Source organism: Rana temporaria, chromosome 4 (genome assembly GCF_905171775.1).
Source record: "Rana temporaria chromosome 4, aRanTem1.1, whole genome shotgun sequence".
NCBI lineage: Eukaryota > Metazoa > Chordata > Amphibia > Anura > Ranidae > Rana > Rana temporaria.
Window position 1 is genome coordinate 316,916,955 of NC_053492.1, and position 16,315 is coordinate 316,933,269.

Here is a 16,315-nt window from a genome sequence, read left to right on the forward strand (position 1 = left end):
AAAAATTAATAATTATTACCTGGTTCAAATAATGATAAGAATAATGGGAAGATTGATGATGAAGTAGTCTCAAAAGAGATTGATATGGATCATCCCAAGAAATTTCTGTCAGTACTGTACAGCACAAAATAGGAAGTCATTCACTATAAAACTATATACAATATGTCATAAGATTGTATAATGACAGATTAGTTTGAAAGTTAATTATTAAGACCGCAAATAACAGCGGTAATAAAGATAATGTTAATATAAGTGTAAGCGCCTATATAGGCTGCAGAATATTAAAAGAATCTAAGTTACTAAAGGAATGTAGCATTTTTTTGTGAACTAATTAAACATTGTAATTGTTACACCTATCAGAATAGTAAAGGTAAAACAGGGAGAAAGTGAAAATAAATACTTGTCTGATTTAAACGAATAATGGTAATGGTATTACCTGATTAAAGTTGCAATAGTAACTGCCGGAAATTAGGCTGATAAATTGCCCAAGAAATCTGTTTAGTCCAAATGCTGAATAGTAAAAAATCAAAGAAAAAAGTCAATCAAGGAGAAAGTATTTCCTCAGTGTTGACAAATAGATGAATGAAATATAATATATTTTCACAAAGTCTGCAAGTGGCAACAAAGTATCACACCCAGACTATTGTGGATACTAAATTAAACTTGAAGAAAAAAGATATATATAACATGAAATAAAGATAAGAAAATGGTAGATGAGAGCATACCTATGACCTGCTGTTGCCTCAGTATACCGAGGAATGATTCCTCTGGCAGAGCTCACGCTGATTGATCAGCTGTGCGGCTCACTAATATGCTGCCCTCAATCAGAGTGAGATGATATACAGCTGAATAGGGGGCAGCTCCTCACTCTCAAATGGGCGTGGTTGTCACGGCAGATGTCATGGGGATTACCCATGGGAGCCACAGGGACCGCGTCTGCGCAGAAGAAGGGCATCCCTCTAGGAGATGCTGAATCAGGCGCGCCGGCGCGGAGAAGAGGAAACCCCTGGGGAAATACACCGGCGTTAGATATGACGCATCAGTGCCTACCCAATGGGTGCCGTGAAGAAGCGGACACGCACTGACACTCAAGCCTCCGCTTGAGTTCAGCTCAGGAACGCTGAACTGGTGCGCGCCCCCTAGCGCCCAGAGTGGCTTGCAGCTTGAAACGGACTGATAGATGTCCGATAATGCAGGCAATCAGCTGAAGTGCAGGGGATCAATGCTGATGGTAGGAGGGCATGCAAAGCAAGTTTGGATCCATATCAGGCAAATAGGTGAAGAAATAAGGATAGATATGGGAAAAGGGGAAGAGAGAGAAAACGAAAAAAATATATATATATAATAATAAAGAATATTAATTAATAAATGAAAAAAATATAAAAAATAAATAAAGAATATTAAGTAAAATATAAATTATAAAAGGAAAAAACAAGAAAAAACAAGAAATTAATAGTAATAAATGATGAGTGAAAAATGAAAAGATGAAAAAAATGATAAAATATATAATGATACTACTGAAAAAATGAAAAGATGAATGAAGATAATAATAACGATAAAGATGAAAATAATAATAATAATAAAAAATAATAATAAATAAAAAATAAAATTGTATGATGTAAGGGAAAGGCCCCCAATAGATACAGAAAGAACAAAAACATGTAGGAAAAGTCCACAGGTCACAGCACGAAACCACTCGAAATTCATTACAATAACATTTGACATTTATATTGTTACATCAGAGTATGTTCTTCTATATAACCGAAAAAGATGGTATTCAAGAACAAATCAGGTTAATCATAAAGTGTTGTTGCATACCTGCAGTCATATAAGCTGCACAATAAAGTTCTAAACTCCCAATTGTCGGGTGGTGGAATGACGCAAAAATGGGGCCCGTCAAAGTGTAAAAACACAGTTCGCGGCACCCATTGCACCACCTCCCTCTATCAACAGGAAATATTAGTGCTCAAGGGACTAGGGCAAGACTGCTTGGTAGGCCATGATGGATTAGGGCTGATAACCATTTGGTAGAGCCTAACCATATGAAGTGGGAAAACAGCTTTGATGGAAAAGCTTCAAATTAACGATGTAGTTACCCCGGCATATCCGACTTGTGGTCACTAAATTAAAGGAAGGGTTTATAGCTTATATTCTCATTTAACCCTGGGTGCTGAGTAGCATTGAGTGTATATATCCAGCGTGCTTCCGTTTGTAGCAGTCGTTTGTCAGCATCGCCTCCTCTCTCATTGAGAGGAATATGTGCCAAAGCAAAGAAGCCTAACATTGCCTGGTTGTGGTTGTGGAACAAGCCTATATGGCGGCTGATGGGTGTTTCCATACGTTTTTTCTTAACAGCTAAGACATGGTCTCTCATTCTGCAAAAGAAATTGCGTTTAGTTTTACCTACATAGTAGGCACCGCAATTGCATTTCATTAAATAGATAATGCCAATTGTTTGGCAGGTTGCGCGGAACTTGGGTGAATATGTTTCGCCATTAGGTAGAGAAACACTTTCACCTGGCAGAATGTATCGACAAAAATTGCATTTACCGCACGGGAAAGTTCCTGTCTTAGTTGGTTTGGGCACCATTTGTGTCGCATAATGGCTGGTGACGGCTCTATCCCGAATTGAGGGAGAGCGTTTGAATGTTATCTCCGGTTTTGAATTAATGAATTTCTTAATTTTATCATCAGAGGTAAGGAGGTACCAATATTTGCTGTAAATATTCCGAATTGTTTGATGCTGACGATTAAAGCGTGTGATCACCCTAGTAGTGTTGGCTTTAGAGACATTTTTGGATTTATAGATGAGATCATTTCTGTCTAATAGGCTGGCTTTATTGTAGGCACGGCGTAAGCAAGTCTTACTATATCCTCTCTCTTTAAGGCGGGCGTAAAGCTGTGCTGCTTCTTTTTTGTAGTCTTCTTCGCGGGAGCAATTGCGCCTCAGTCTTAAATATTGACTGTATGGAATACTATTGATTAGTGGACTGGGGTGCGAGCTGGAAGCATGCAGTAAGCTGTTGCCTGCTGTAGGTTTCCTGTAGAGTGTGGAACACAGGCTACCTTTACTATCAATGAAAAGTTCAACATCTAGAAAAGTTATATTTTTTTGGCTATAATTGTATGTAAATTTTAAATTATAGTTGTTAGTTTGTAGCCCTTCCAAAAACAGCAGAAGCTTCTGCTGTTTTTGGAGCACTAGTCCCTTGAGCACTAATATTTCCTGTTGATAGAGGGAGGTGGTGCAATGGGTGCCGCGAACTGTGTTTTTACACTTTGACGGGCCCCATTTTTGCGTCATTCCACCACCCGACAATTGGGAGTTTAGAACTTTATTGTGCAGCTTATATGACTGCAGGTATGCAACAACACTTTATGATTAACCTGATTTGTTCTTGAATACCATCTTTTTCGGTTATATAGAAGAACATACTCTGATGTAACAATATAAATGTCAAATGTTATTGTAATGAATTTCGAGTGGTTTCGTGCTGTGACCTGTGGACTTTTCCTACGTGTTTTTGTTCTTTCTGTATCTATTGGGGGCCTTTCCCTTACATCATACAATTTTATTTTTTATTTATTATTATTTTTTATTATTATTATTATTTTCATCTTTATCATTATTATTATCTTCATTCATCTTTTCATTTTTTCAGTAGTATCATTATATATTTTATCATTTTTTTCATTTTTTTCATCTTTTCATTTTTCACTCATCATTTATTACTATTAATTTCTTGTTTTTTCTTGTTTTTTCCTTTTATAATTTATATTTTACTTAATATTCTTTATTTATTTTTTTCATTTATTAATTAATATTCTTTATTATTATATATATATATATTTTTCGTTTTCTCTCTCTTCCCCTTTTCCCATATCTATCCTTATTTCTTCACCTATTTGCCTGATATGGATCCAAACTTGCTTTGCATGCCCTCCTACCATCAGCATTGATCCCCTGCACTTCAGCTGATTGCCTGCATTATCGGACATCTATCAGTCCGTTTCAAGCTGCAAGCCACTCTGGGCGCTAGGGGGCGCGCACCAGTTCAGCGTTCCTGAGCTGAACTCAAGCGGAGGCTTGAGTGTCAGTGCGTGTCCGCTTCTTCACGGCACCCATTGGGTAGGCACTGATGCGTCATATCTAACGCCGGTGTATTTCCCCAGGGGTTTCCTCTTCTCCGCGCCGGCGCGCCTGATTCAGCATCTCCTAGAGGGATGCCCTTCTTCTGCGCAGACGCGGTCCCTGTGGCTCCCATGGGTAATCCCCATGACATCTGCCGTGACAACCACGCCCATTTGAGAGTGAGGAGCTGCCCCCTATTCAGCTGTATATCATCTCACTCTGATTGAGGGCAGCATATTAGTGAGCCGCACAGCTGATCAATCAGCGTGAGCTCTGCCAGAGGAATCATTCCTCGGTATACTGAGGCAACAGCAGGTCATAGGTATGCTCTCATCTACCATTTTCTTATCTTTATTTCATGTTATATATATCTTTTTTCTTCAAGTTTAATTTAGTATCCACAATAGTCTGGGTGTGATACTTTGTTGCCACTTGCAGACTTTGTGAAAATATATTATATTTCATTCATCTATTTGTCAACACTGAGGAAATACTTTCTCCTTGATTGACTTTTTTCTTTGATTTTTTACTATTCAGCATTTGGACTAAACAGATTTCTTGGGCAATTTATCTGCCTAATTTCCGGCAGTTACTATTGCAACTTTAATCAGGTAATACCATTACCATTATTCGTTTAAATCAGACAAGTATTTATTTTCACTTTCTCCCTGTTTTACCTTTACTATTCTGATAGGTGTAACAATTACAATGTTTAATTAGTACACAAAAAAATGCTACATTCCTTTAGTAACTTAGATTCTTTTAATATTCTGCAGCCTATATAGGCGCTTACACTTATATTAACATTATCTTTATTACCGCTGTTATTTGCGGTCTTAATAATTAACTTTCAAACTAATCTGTCATTATACAATCTTATGACATATTGTATATAGTTTCATAGTGAATGACTTCCTATTTTGTGCTGTACAGTACTGACAGAAATTTCTTGGGATGATCCATATCAATCTCTTTTGAGACTACTTCATCATCAATCTTCCCATTATTCTTATCATTATTTGAACCAGGTAATAATTATTAATTATTTTTTTTTATTTTTTATTTTTTTTATACATATCTTTTCTATAGATGTCTGTTCATCACAATTTTTGTCTTTTCTTGATCATATCTCTTTCTTCTCTTTTTATTTGCTAATTTTTTAATATCTTCATTCTGTACCCACAGTACCTGCTTGCCTTCGGCTCCTCTTCCTCTATAGGCTTGCATCCAGGCTCTGTGCGGTGCATGGTGATCCTACCCGCATGCATAAGAGGATCATTTCCTCTTTTTCCCATCCCTCCTTCCTTCCATCTGGGATTCTCCATCTGGGATTCTGAGCCAGTTACGGCTAACTATTCAGGTTTTTCAGTCCATTTTTTCAGGTAAATATTTCTGTCAAAGTCCACAGCTATCACAGACACTCCATTAACTCGACTTTCGCCTACTTAAACAAAATACATTGTTTTTATGTCGTATAATAAATTATGATTATATCAACATCTATGGTCAATCAGACACGTTTGTATGTACTGATACAATAAATCTATGTGACTATTTGTATATATTATTACATATCTTTTTCCGTTCATTGATATACTTTTTGTTTGCTCAGACTACTGCCCCCCATTGGTTCCTGACGAAGCCCCCTTGGGCGAAACTAGTAGAACCGTTACATGCGGGATGAAATGAAGATCACCTGCATCTTTATGCACTTGAAGTATCATTTTATTTGTTAGTCTGGAATTTGTCTAGTATGCACTCTATAGTATTCAATGTATATCTTTTTTCTTTTTTCTTTTTTCTATGTCTTTTTACAAAGAAAATCTTTTTATAAAATAAATCTGATTGGTTCTGTTAAGTTTTAGACACACAGTAATGACAGCTTAGACCACCGTGAAAAGCTCCCAGTACTGTGGTTATAAGGAGCCAGACAACCTGGAAGTGTGGAGATCACAGAAGAATTACAGCAACTTCAAAGCAAAAACGAACAATGAGGACATGAAACCAGGACTGCAGTAAGGAAAAGGAAGCTATTTAGCTAAAAAAAAAATCCTTTAGTGATCCTTTAATATATAGAAGGCAGTCACAGATTCATTTTCATTTATCCACTGATACATTTTTTTGAATGAACGGCTGTCTTTGCCTAAAACAGACTATTTCCTTTTCTTAACGCCATCAGTAAATACATCCTGCAAAGCGAATCACTTCCCTTGTTGTATATGAAACCTACAAAAAAAATGGATTTGTCTAGTACAACTAAAGGGAACTGACCTATAAAAAGAATTATTGTCACACTCTTTTCTCATGAAATACCTAATCAGGAAATTTATATTTTTTTAATTGAATACCTGAAGTAGTAAATCGTCTCCAACAGGTTACAATGAGCTAGTATGTGTAACCTGTATTTTGAATCCTTCAGTAGTCTCGCACATTTACTTCCTTGAATTCTGTGACACATATTCACTATGCCTTGTGTCACACGTTTTACAGAGCCTGCCTTCTGAACTACAGAGTTGTTGAGTGAAGAGGTTTTAGGAGGGGGAGTCAATAGAAATCTAAAGCAAACCAAAGGAATGAGCAATGGAGAAACCGCAAAGCATGCAGGAAGTTGTTGAGAGAAGAGTTGTCAAGGGAAGAGAAGACAGTGATGCTTTTCCTTCCTGGTCTCACAGGAGACCATAGGCCATTGGCTCTTGTTGCTGTCAGTCAAATCACATGAGGAGGTAGCGAGTTGTGTGGCTGAGCTGTGCTGCGTGTGTCTATGGATGAACACAGTTTGGCTCGGGAGCGTGCCAGCATTTTTGTGTTTAATTTAAGTCAGCGGCTACAAAAAGTGTAGCTGCTGACTTTTAATAAACACACACTCACCTGTCCCATGATCCAGCAATGCGGCCACCCGAACCCTCAGTTCTCTCCCTCATCTCTCCACGGTGCTGGCATTGCAAGTGTGGGCACCTGGCTGTGACAGCTTGCGGCTTCACAGCCGGGCTCCCAACTGTGCATGCGCGAGTCCCACAGCACCTCCCCATTGGTCGGCAATCTTCTGGAACCTGTGACGTGGAAGCGAAAGTGGGAGCAGCCGAGCAGGTACCTGTAAAAACTGCTTAAAGCAGAACTTGCCCCTTTGAGTGGAGCTTCACTTTAAGTGACGCCATGCATGCATATGTGTGCAAACACTTGTTTTTTATTTTATTGCTAACAGTTTCATATGACTTGTTCTCTCCATATTTATCATGCTAAGCATCCTTTATGAAACATAATGATTCACTGAAAACAAATATACTGTATTTCTTGGACCAGTTTAAGACATCTGTATTGAAGGTATTGCATATGCTATCCTTGCTGACCTCTCATTATAAGAAAAGATACCTGCCTGTGTGTAATGCTGATCCTCCGACTTTATTGCTTTCAAACTCACTGACCTGTATCCAGATTAATGACTTTACCAAAGAAAGCCAAGCAACTAAAATTTCAAATGCAGTTCATGATTACAGCTAGGGTTGGGACGCACCAGAACTTTCAAACATTGTGAAGGTTCGGAACCGAGTAACAAACCCCCTTAAATTCTATGGGACCAGAATGTGAAAAATCAAAAGTGCCCATTCTAAAGGTTTATATGCAAGCAATTGGGCATACAATAGTTATGGGGGTCCGGGTGCTGTCCTTCATTTTTAAATGAGCAGTGATTTATTGATGCCTAAAGTGTAAGCATAACAATGAAAAATTCCTTTCAATATAGTGCCTGGGGGGTCCCCTTAGTTCACCTGTGTATAAATGCTGCTGCAGTAATGATTGCATTTATAAAGCCCCAAAAAAAAATTAAATTATCTCTGCAAGCTTTTTTTATTTTGTAAGCAACGGCTTGGGGAGCCAGTCTGTATGATGAGACCACAATGTAATGCCCTGGGAACAAGATTAGAGATTTTTTGGATAAAGTCTGGTGTCTCTGCCACCTGCATGCAGGTTAACTGGGATTACTGTCTTTAAGTGCACCAAAGCACTTACAGGGTCCCAAAAATAGCTGGAAGAAAAACATCTCAAAGGACTGTCCCTTCTATAATAATTAGTCTATAAGCCCCCCTTTGTTCCCCTGCTATCTCCGCTACGATCCTCCTTTTTTTTGGACAGTACATATCCAGTTGGTCTAGGACTAGCATCACTGCCATGAATGGCAGTGTAGTTTCAGAACTCACTGCTGCACTTGAAGTGGCTTTGCTACTGTTTATGCTGATCTGGTTACCATGATTATCATTGTTAATCCATTTTATGCTTACTTAGTTACTAACCCTATTGGGTGAAAATAAATCAGGTTTACCTTTACTATCTGCTTTGGTGCATGTTTTCTTTGAAATGGCACTACTATTGAGTACTAAGTATTTATTTCAGTGAATTAATGTGATATTGTATGTTGGTACATTCAACCTGGTGTGTCAGAGGGGGGCTGAGATTTTTGAAAAGGTCAAGGCAAAGGATCCATCCTATCCAGCAGCTCCTATGGAGTTAGTGCTACAATTAATATCTGAGATCATTGCAAAGCACACAACTTGCCAGTTCTTTAGCTTTTTAATCAAATACATTTACACTTTGGAGTGTAGATTGTTTTTAAATCATTGTGTAGCACCCTGTAGTGTGCTAGAAGGATAGTGTATGTTTTTTATTTTTTGTGAGAGTAGGTAAATTTCCAGGTTTGACTGACAGCCAAGCCTAGGTGTGTTTTGATCTGGGTTGGGAGTGACTCAAAGTAAAGCTGGATGACTCACAGGCAGCATCAGCAAGACCTCCCACATCTTTCCAGAATGTTCTATTGTTTGGTGGTGGTGGTGCTGTCTGGGGTTTTCTAAGGAGCCCTGACCAATCCCCAATCTGGATTGGCAGGGTGCAGGCCTCCCTAAATTCCTAGGGTCAGCCCAGCTAGGGAGGAGTTGTTCGAGCGGAAGCTGGAGATGGAGTGTTAGGCTGTCGGGGGCCTTTCAGAGAGCTTCCCAGGCTGGAGGGGTGACCTTGGGCCCGGAGCTTGGGTGTGGACAGGACCCTTCTCATGACACACAGAGGTGTCCTGAACAGGTGGCACGGGAGCAAGAGAGGACATTGGGAGAGCACTGCCAGGCAAAGTCTCCAGGAGAGGAACAAAAGGTCGCAGCCAAGAGGGCTGCTGAGTGACACACAGTCGGGAGAGGACTGGGAAGGCATGTCTGAGAGGACTGGGAGAGTGCAGTCTGAGATGGGTGCAGACCCAGAGGAGTGGACTGGGGTGTCACAGTCAGTGGAGAGAGGCAGTTGGAGCCATGAGGGCTGGCAGGGCCTGAAGATGTGGCACTGGGCTCAGTAGCCACGTGGACAGCTAGAACTAAGGACTACCATATTTTTGCTACACTAAATGGGCCCATGGGCCCTGCCTGCAAAAGGCATCCCCCCTAAGCCTGGCTGAGCCAGTGTCAGGCCTACTAATCAGTGCTAGCTGGTCCAGGAAGTGCAAGCATGTGATATGATGGAGGTGTTGAGGAGAGATAGTCTGCAAGTAAGTGATGTGCTGGAGTTGAAGATTTGAGTTTTATATACTGGAGGTGTATATAGTCGGTCCCATATATATTGTTCTGCAAATCAGTTTGGGCATCTCATGAAAATTCCATCCCCATCCAAGTTTTTCCCCTCAATAAAAAAAAAAAAAAAAAAGTTCAAGGACTGATTTTCTGCCTGAGGGTGAATGAGAACGGTGTGCCTGGCTGGGTAGAGTGACAGGTGGACTACAACACTTAGCAGCCCTCAAGAGGGTTCCGCTATAATTGCAGAAACAATTGTATACATTAATTAAAATACTACAGTTTATCTTGGTGGTAGAATAGAGTGTGTGTGGTATTCTCAAAAGGTGCAATCAGTTTGATGGGGATGCCCAAAGGTTACTGTTCAGACGTCTTTAATTTCAAGGTTTAATATGTTTATGTTTTTTCCAGTACTGTCATTATAGATATTCTCTACTGAAATGAAAGCCATTACAAGAAAAGCATGATTTCACAATTTCCCATTTGTCTTCATCATTGTATTCTGTATTCTACGATATGCAATTTGCTTTATCTGTCCCTTATTGCGGTCTGTCAGAAGGACAGAAGAGTGCATTATTTGTGCCTCCGCAGACATGCTGGATACTCTGTAATTGATTATCTTTCCATTATGTTTCTGCACCACTATCTCTCTGGAATGAAAAAAGATTCAATTGCAGAAACATTATGCCTATGACTAGGCTCTAATTTCTGATATAGGGGCATGAACATACTACACCAAAGTTCATATTAGGGCTTGCGTAAGGACATCTTGCACCTACAATATTTCCAGCACAAAAATAGTAAAGTAAAAACAAATAATTTCATAATATTACACATTTTCATTCATCAGTTATCTTGGAACAGGCACATACACTTTATATAAAAAAAAAAAACAGCTCCTGTAGAATAAAAAATAATAATATATATATATATATATATATCCTCTTTTAATGCTATTCATGTGAAAATACAATGGATCTCTGCAACGTGATTTGGCTGATTTACAATGAAAGGTTGAAAAAGAGAAAAACATTCCTTCTGTGCTGTTACTCCAGAATAAACTTCAGCAACTTGCACCAGATTTTGAGCACATTAAAAAACGTGTTTGCTTTGCACTTCACAAAAGTATCAGGTTATGGTAAATTTCTGTAGACAGACATTTATTGTATCCAAAAACTACAAAATTATGGGTCAATATGAACTTGAAGCAGAAGCTTCTCTGATGCCAGATAATATCCTACCTAGGCTCTGCTACACAATTCCACCCAAAGCGACAACAATCTAAGCACCATAAGGTAGGGTGACCAGACATCCCTGTTTTCAGGGGACAGTCCCCGGATTGAGGACACTGTCCCCGGACCAAGCCTGTCCCCGGTTTTGTCCCCGGATTGGATTTGAACATGGGCTGAGGCAATTTCAAAGACATTCAGTGCAATAAAAAAAAAAATCTGAATTACACACCTCCACTCCACTCCTACTAGCCTAGGGGGTGTATTTTTTTCCATTATCTGTGCCCCTTTCTGATGATAATGCGCTGGTCAGCTGCCTGCCTGCTTATTTCCTTGCCTTCCCTGGTGGAGGGATCTTCCTCTGCACCCCATCCGATAGTAGCTGGGGCCCGGAGAGTGAGACTTGACAGGCTGTGAGGTGGGCGGCGACGGGCAGAGAGTCACTAATTACCGCCATTACTAGTAAAAAAAAAAATATGTCCCCGGATTTCATTTTAAAAATCTGGTCACCTTACCATAAGACTAATATGACATTTACTGGGGTAGGTAAACTGGGCAGTCAGCCCTTTACAAGTAGCTTGCTATAGGGCGGGGATATGCAATTAGCGGACCTCCAGATGTTGCAGAACTACAAATCCCATGAGGCATAGCAAGACTCGGACAGCCACAAGCATAACACTCAGAGGTAGAAGCATGATGGGACTTGTAGTTTTGCAACAGCTGGAGGTCCGCTAATTGCATATCCCTGCTATAGGGGCACTCGGCAGGGGGGGGAGAGGTCAGAGCACTAGCAGGGGACTTGAGAAGAGGGTAGGGGCTGCTCTGTGTCAAGCCATTGCACAGAGCAGGTAACATACAAATTAATGAATTTTTTATGCTTTTTGATGCGATTTTTATACTATTGTGATTTCTGGAGAAGGAGGAAGTCTATGGGTCACATAATTACACTGCATTGCACCAAAGTAACACAGAGACTTTCTCCAAGTGCGCATAAGTGTTGCATTGCATTGATGTGAATAGGCATCATTGAAATTAATATGATTTCCATTGTCATGAGATTCTGCATGACCCAAGTCACATCTGAAATTGCACTGGTGTGAACCATGCTTAAGTGCCGGTTCACACTACCGCGACCTGGGATCCGACTTGTGTCGCCCCAAGTCGCGCAACATGAGAAATTCAATTCAAGTGAATGGAAGCCGTTTTAATGTACACTACTGAAGTCGCTCCGACTTTAGAAAAAGTTCCTGTACTACTTCATAGATTTCAATGGAAGTTGCCTCCAAAGTCGGATCAGTGTCTTAACTGAAGCAATTTTACAGGAAAATAAAATTGTTTTCTCAGGCAAACCCCTCCCTCCCAAAGAGCTGATTATTCTGTGGCCACTGGAAAAGTCGCCTGTCCTGGAGACGACTTGAAGTCGCGTTGTAAGTCGCGCTGAAGTCATCTCCAAGTCGCGCTGAAGTCATCTCCAAGTCACCTTGCAAAGTCGCGCTGGAAGTCGTGTTGCCCCTGTGTGAACCGGCACTTAGGGATGTACAAAATAACAGGGGAACTCTGCACTGGCCAATAAGTTAACAGTATACATTGCAACATTTGGATCAAGTCACAAAAGGATATTGTATGGTATGATATGAAAAATTTAATTTTACAACAGGTTTATGTCGAATTTACAGCAAAAAAAATAAAAATAAATGCTTGGTAAATACTACATAGACATGTCTAAAAGTCAATTCACAAAAAAGTTAAACATATGTTAAATAAGGGGTGGTCTATCCACATAGGCCCGGATTCACATACATTGGCGCATATTTATGCCGGAGTAGCGTATCTAATATACGCTACGCCGACGTAGCGCAGAGAGGCAAGCACCGAATTCACAAAGCACTTGCCTCCCAAACTGCGCTGGGTTCCCTCTGGGTAAGCCGTCATAAATGGAAGTGGGCGTGAGCCATGCTAATGAGGCGTGACCCCATGCAAATGATGGGCCGAGTGCCATACAAGTACTTAAAACGAATGGCGCATGCGCCGTCCTGTGGACGTATCCCAGTGCGCATGCTCAGAATCACGTCGGAACTACTCCCTAAGATACGACGGATCACTGCCTACGACGTGAACGTAACCTACGCCCAGCCCTATTTACGTACTACGTAAACGACGTAAAATACGACGGCTGTGTTCCCTGGTCCATACCTTAGCATGATTGGACACACGAGGCGGGATTTATGATTTATCCAATCACATGCAGGGGGCAGGATTGTGCTTATCCAGGCATTCCTGGCCAGGACAATTACTGTCAGTAAGTAAAGCGGTGATGTGGTGGCCTTTTTTGGGGGCATCAGATTGGCCCGGGGGGTGGCTGTGTCAGTTTCATTCCGGGACACTGTATTGTCCTGGAATGAATGTGCCCGGGACAGACCTGCAAAATGTGGGACTGTCCCGGGCAATTCGGGACACGTGGTCACCCTACTGCCGTGTGGTCGCAAACGCGCCACTGGTGGTGCGCTCGCGACCCTGCCGCCTTCCCTGTGAGTCGAACCGCGGGTCCCGCAGACTCGATCGCCGCGGGCATCCCCGCGATCGTCTCACGGAGGTATAGAGCGGGGAGATGCTTGTGTAAACAAGCATCTCCTTGCTCTGCCTAGTGAGAATGACACTGATCTCGGCTCTGTGTACTCATGTGACACAGAGCCCATCCCCCCTACAGTAAGAAACACTATGGAGGGAAAACTTAACCCCTACAGCGCCACTTACATTGGCAGGAGTGGGCAGAATTCGTGGGAATCGGGATTCGCTGAGCTCCGAGATCGTGCCTGCCTGGATAACTTGGGACACCGACAGTAGCTGTGAGCAGAGGCTGCCTGCCAAACGAGTGTGCCTGAGGCTGAAGGTAAAAATCACCTAATGATTCATTGGCTTAGCTTGCAGGCACCATGCAGACAGTATAGCATAGAAGTGCCAGGTGTTTGCTGAAAAGTAGGAAGATCGCCCTGGTGTGTGCTCTCCCGACCCCCCCCCTGGTGTGTGCTCTCCCTACCCCCGGCCCCCCCCCCCTGGTGTGTGCTCTCCCTAACCCCCCTGGTGTGTGCTCTCACTACCCCCCCTGGTGTGTGCTCTCACTACCCCCCCTGGTGTGTGCTCTCACTACCCCCCCTGGTGTGTGCTCTCCCTACCCCCCCTGGCCCCCCCTGGTGTGTGCTCTCACTACCCCCCCTGGTGTGTGCACTAAATAACCCCCCTGGTGTGTGCTCTCACTACCCTCCCTGGTGTGTGCTCTCCCTAACCCCCCTGGTGTATGATCTCCCTAACCCCCCTGGTGCCTAACCCCCCTGGTGTGTGATCTCCCTAACCCCCCTGGTGTGTGCTCTCCCTAACCCCCTGGTGTGTGCTCTCCCTAACCCCCCTGGTGTGTTCTCTCCCTAACCCCCCTGGTGTGTGCTCTCCCTACCCCCCCTGGTGTGTGCTCTCCCTACTCCCCCTGGTGTGTTCTCTCCCTAACCCCCCTGGTGTGTGCTCTCCCTACCCCCCCTGGTGTGTGCTCTCCCTACTCCCCCTGGTGTGTGCTCTCACTAACCCCCCTGGTGTGTGCTCTCACTAACCCCCCTGGTGTGTGCTCTCACTACCCCCCCCCTGGTGTGTGCTCTCACTACCCCCCCTGGTGTGTGCTCTCCCTAACCCCCCTGGTGTGTGCTCTCCCTAACCCCCCTGGTGTGTGCTCTCCCTAACCCACCTGGTGTGTGATCTCCCTCACCCCCCTGGTGTGTGATCTCCCTAACCCCCCTGGTGTGTGATCTCCCTAACCCCCCTGGTGTGCGCCCTTCCAACCACCCCTTCTGGTGTGTGCCCCCCAACCTTTCTGGTGTGCTCCCTCCCAACCCCCTGGGTGTGTCCTCCTGACCAGCTGGTGCATGCCCTCCTGATCCCTGTACTGTGCCCTTCTGACCCCCTTGGTATGTGTTCTTCCTACTACCGTGGTGTGTACAACAGAGGAGGGAGGAGCGGGAATCTACACAGAAAGAAGCTCCTCCTGAGTGGCAGCCTGCACGGACACACTGTGAGTACTCTGCAGCTCCACCCTGACATTTTCTAGGAGGTAGGAGAGGAACTGGGGGGAACTCTAAACTGGGGAAGAGAGCTTTGTACTGTAGAAGGGGGAGATGCACACAGCACTGCAATGACAGGCTCTACTTAATCCTACCTGAGGTTCCAGACTTCACAGGGGGCATTTCTATGGTGGGTGGAGCGGTAAATTTCATGAGCGGGGGGGGGGGCAAGAAAATGTTTGCCCAGGGTCCAATCCATATTAAAGACGGCCCTGATATATATATATATATATATATATATATACATTATGACTTAAGCATGCAGGGGTTTACTACTGCTTTAACCGCTTGCCGCCCGCCGTACACAGATATACGTCTGCAGCATGGCACAGGCAGGCAAAAGGACGTATATATACATCCCCTTTAAGAAGCCGGCATTGTGGACGCGTGCGTGCCCTCTAGAGATGTACAGAACTGTTCGCCGGCGAATAAATCGCGGCGAATTTTGCGCGTTCGCGTTCGCCGATGCGCGCGAACATATGCGATGTTCGATCCGCCTCCTATTATTTTTCATTGAGCAAACTTTGACCCTCAATTTCACAGTCAGCAGACACATTCCAGCCAATCAGCAGCATACCCTCCCTCCCTGACCCTCCCACCTCTAGGGCAGCATCCATTTTAGATTCATTCCGAACCTGCATTCTTAGTGAGAGGAGGGATAGTGCTGCTGCTGCTGAATTGATAGGGAAAGAATAGCTAGAGTAGTGTTTTCAGTGTCCTGAACGACTCATCTGATCTCTGCTGTAAGGACAGCACCCCAAAAAGCCCTTTTTAGGGCTGGTAACCCCAAAAAGCCCTTTTTAGGGCTGGTATATCAGTCTGCTTTTTTTTCTCTGTAATCTTATCTCATTGCAGTTGCCTGCTAGGAAGGCAGCCTGTGTGTGTGTCAGGATCACAGCGTACACTGCCCAGTGTCATCCACCACTCATCTATCTTGGTGGCTTTTTTTTCTCTGTAATCTCATTGCAGTTGCCTGCTAGGAAGGCAGCCTGTGTGTGTCAGGATCACAGCGTAAACTGTGCCCAGTGCCATACACCACTCATCTATCTTTCTTGGCATAGTAGATAACATTTAAAAAAAAAAAAAATATTACTGCAATATAATTGCAGTCAGTTGCCTGTCTGCCAGCGTGTGTCAGGGTACAGCGTACACTGTGCCCAGTGCCACCCACCACCCATCTGTCTTGGTGGCACAGTCGATAACATTAAAAAAAAAAAAAAATTATTACTGCAATTTAATTGCAGTCAGTTGCCTGTCTGCCAGCGTGTGTCAGGGTACAGCGTACACTGTGCCCAGTGCCACCCACCACCC

At 43.0% G+C, this 16,315-nt stretch overlaps 1 long non-coding RNA gene across 1 annotated transcript; it reads left to right on the forward strand.

Moving 5' to 3' along the window:
* The first annotated feature begins 4,189 nt into the window (after window positions 1-4,189).
* Window positions 4,190-5,921, forward strand: LOC120935405. Its single transcript, XR_005748462.1, has 5 exons — window positions 4,190-4,454; window positions 4,670-4,743; window positions 5,066-5,160; window positions 5,318-5,514; window positions 5,745-5,921. It is a non-coding gene; the product is annotated as an uncharacterized LOC120935405 (long non-coding RNA).
* The last annotated feature ends 10,394 nt before the right edge of the window (window positions 5,922-16,315 follow it).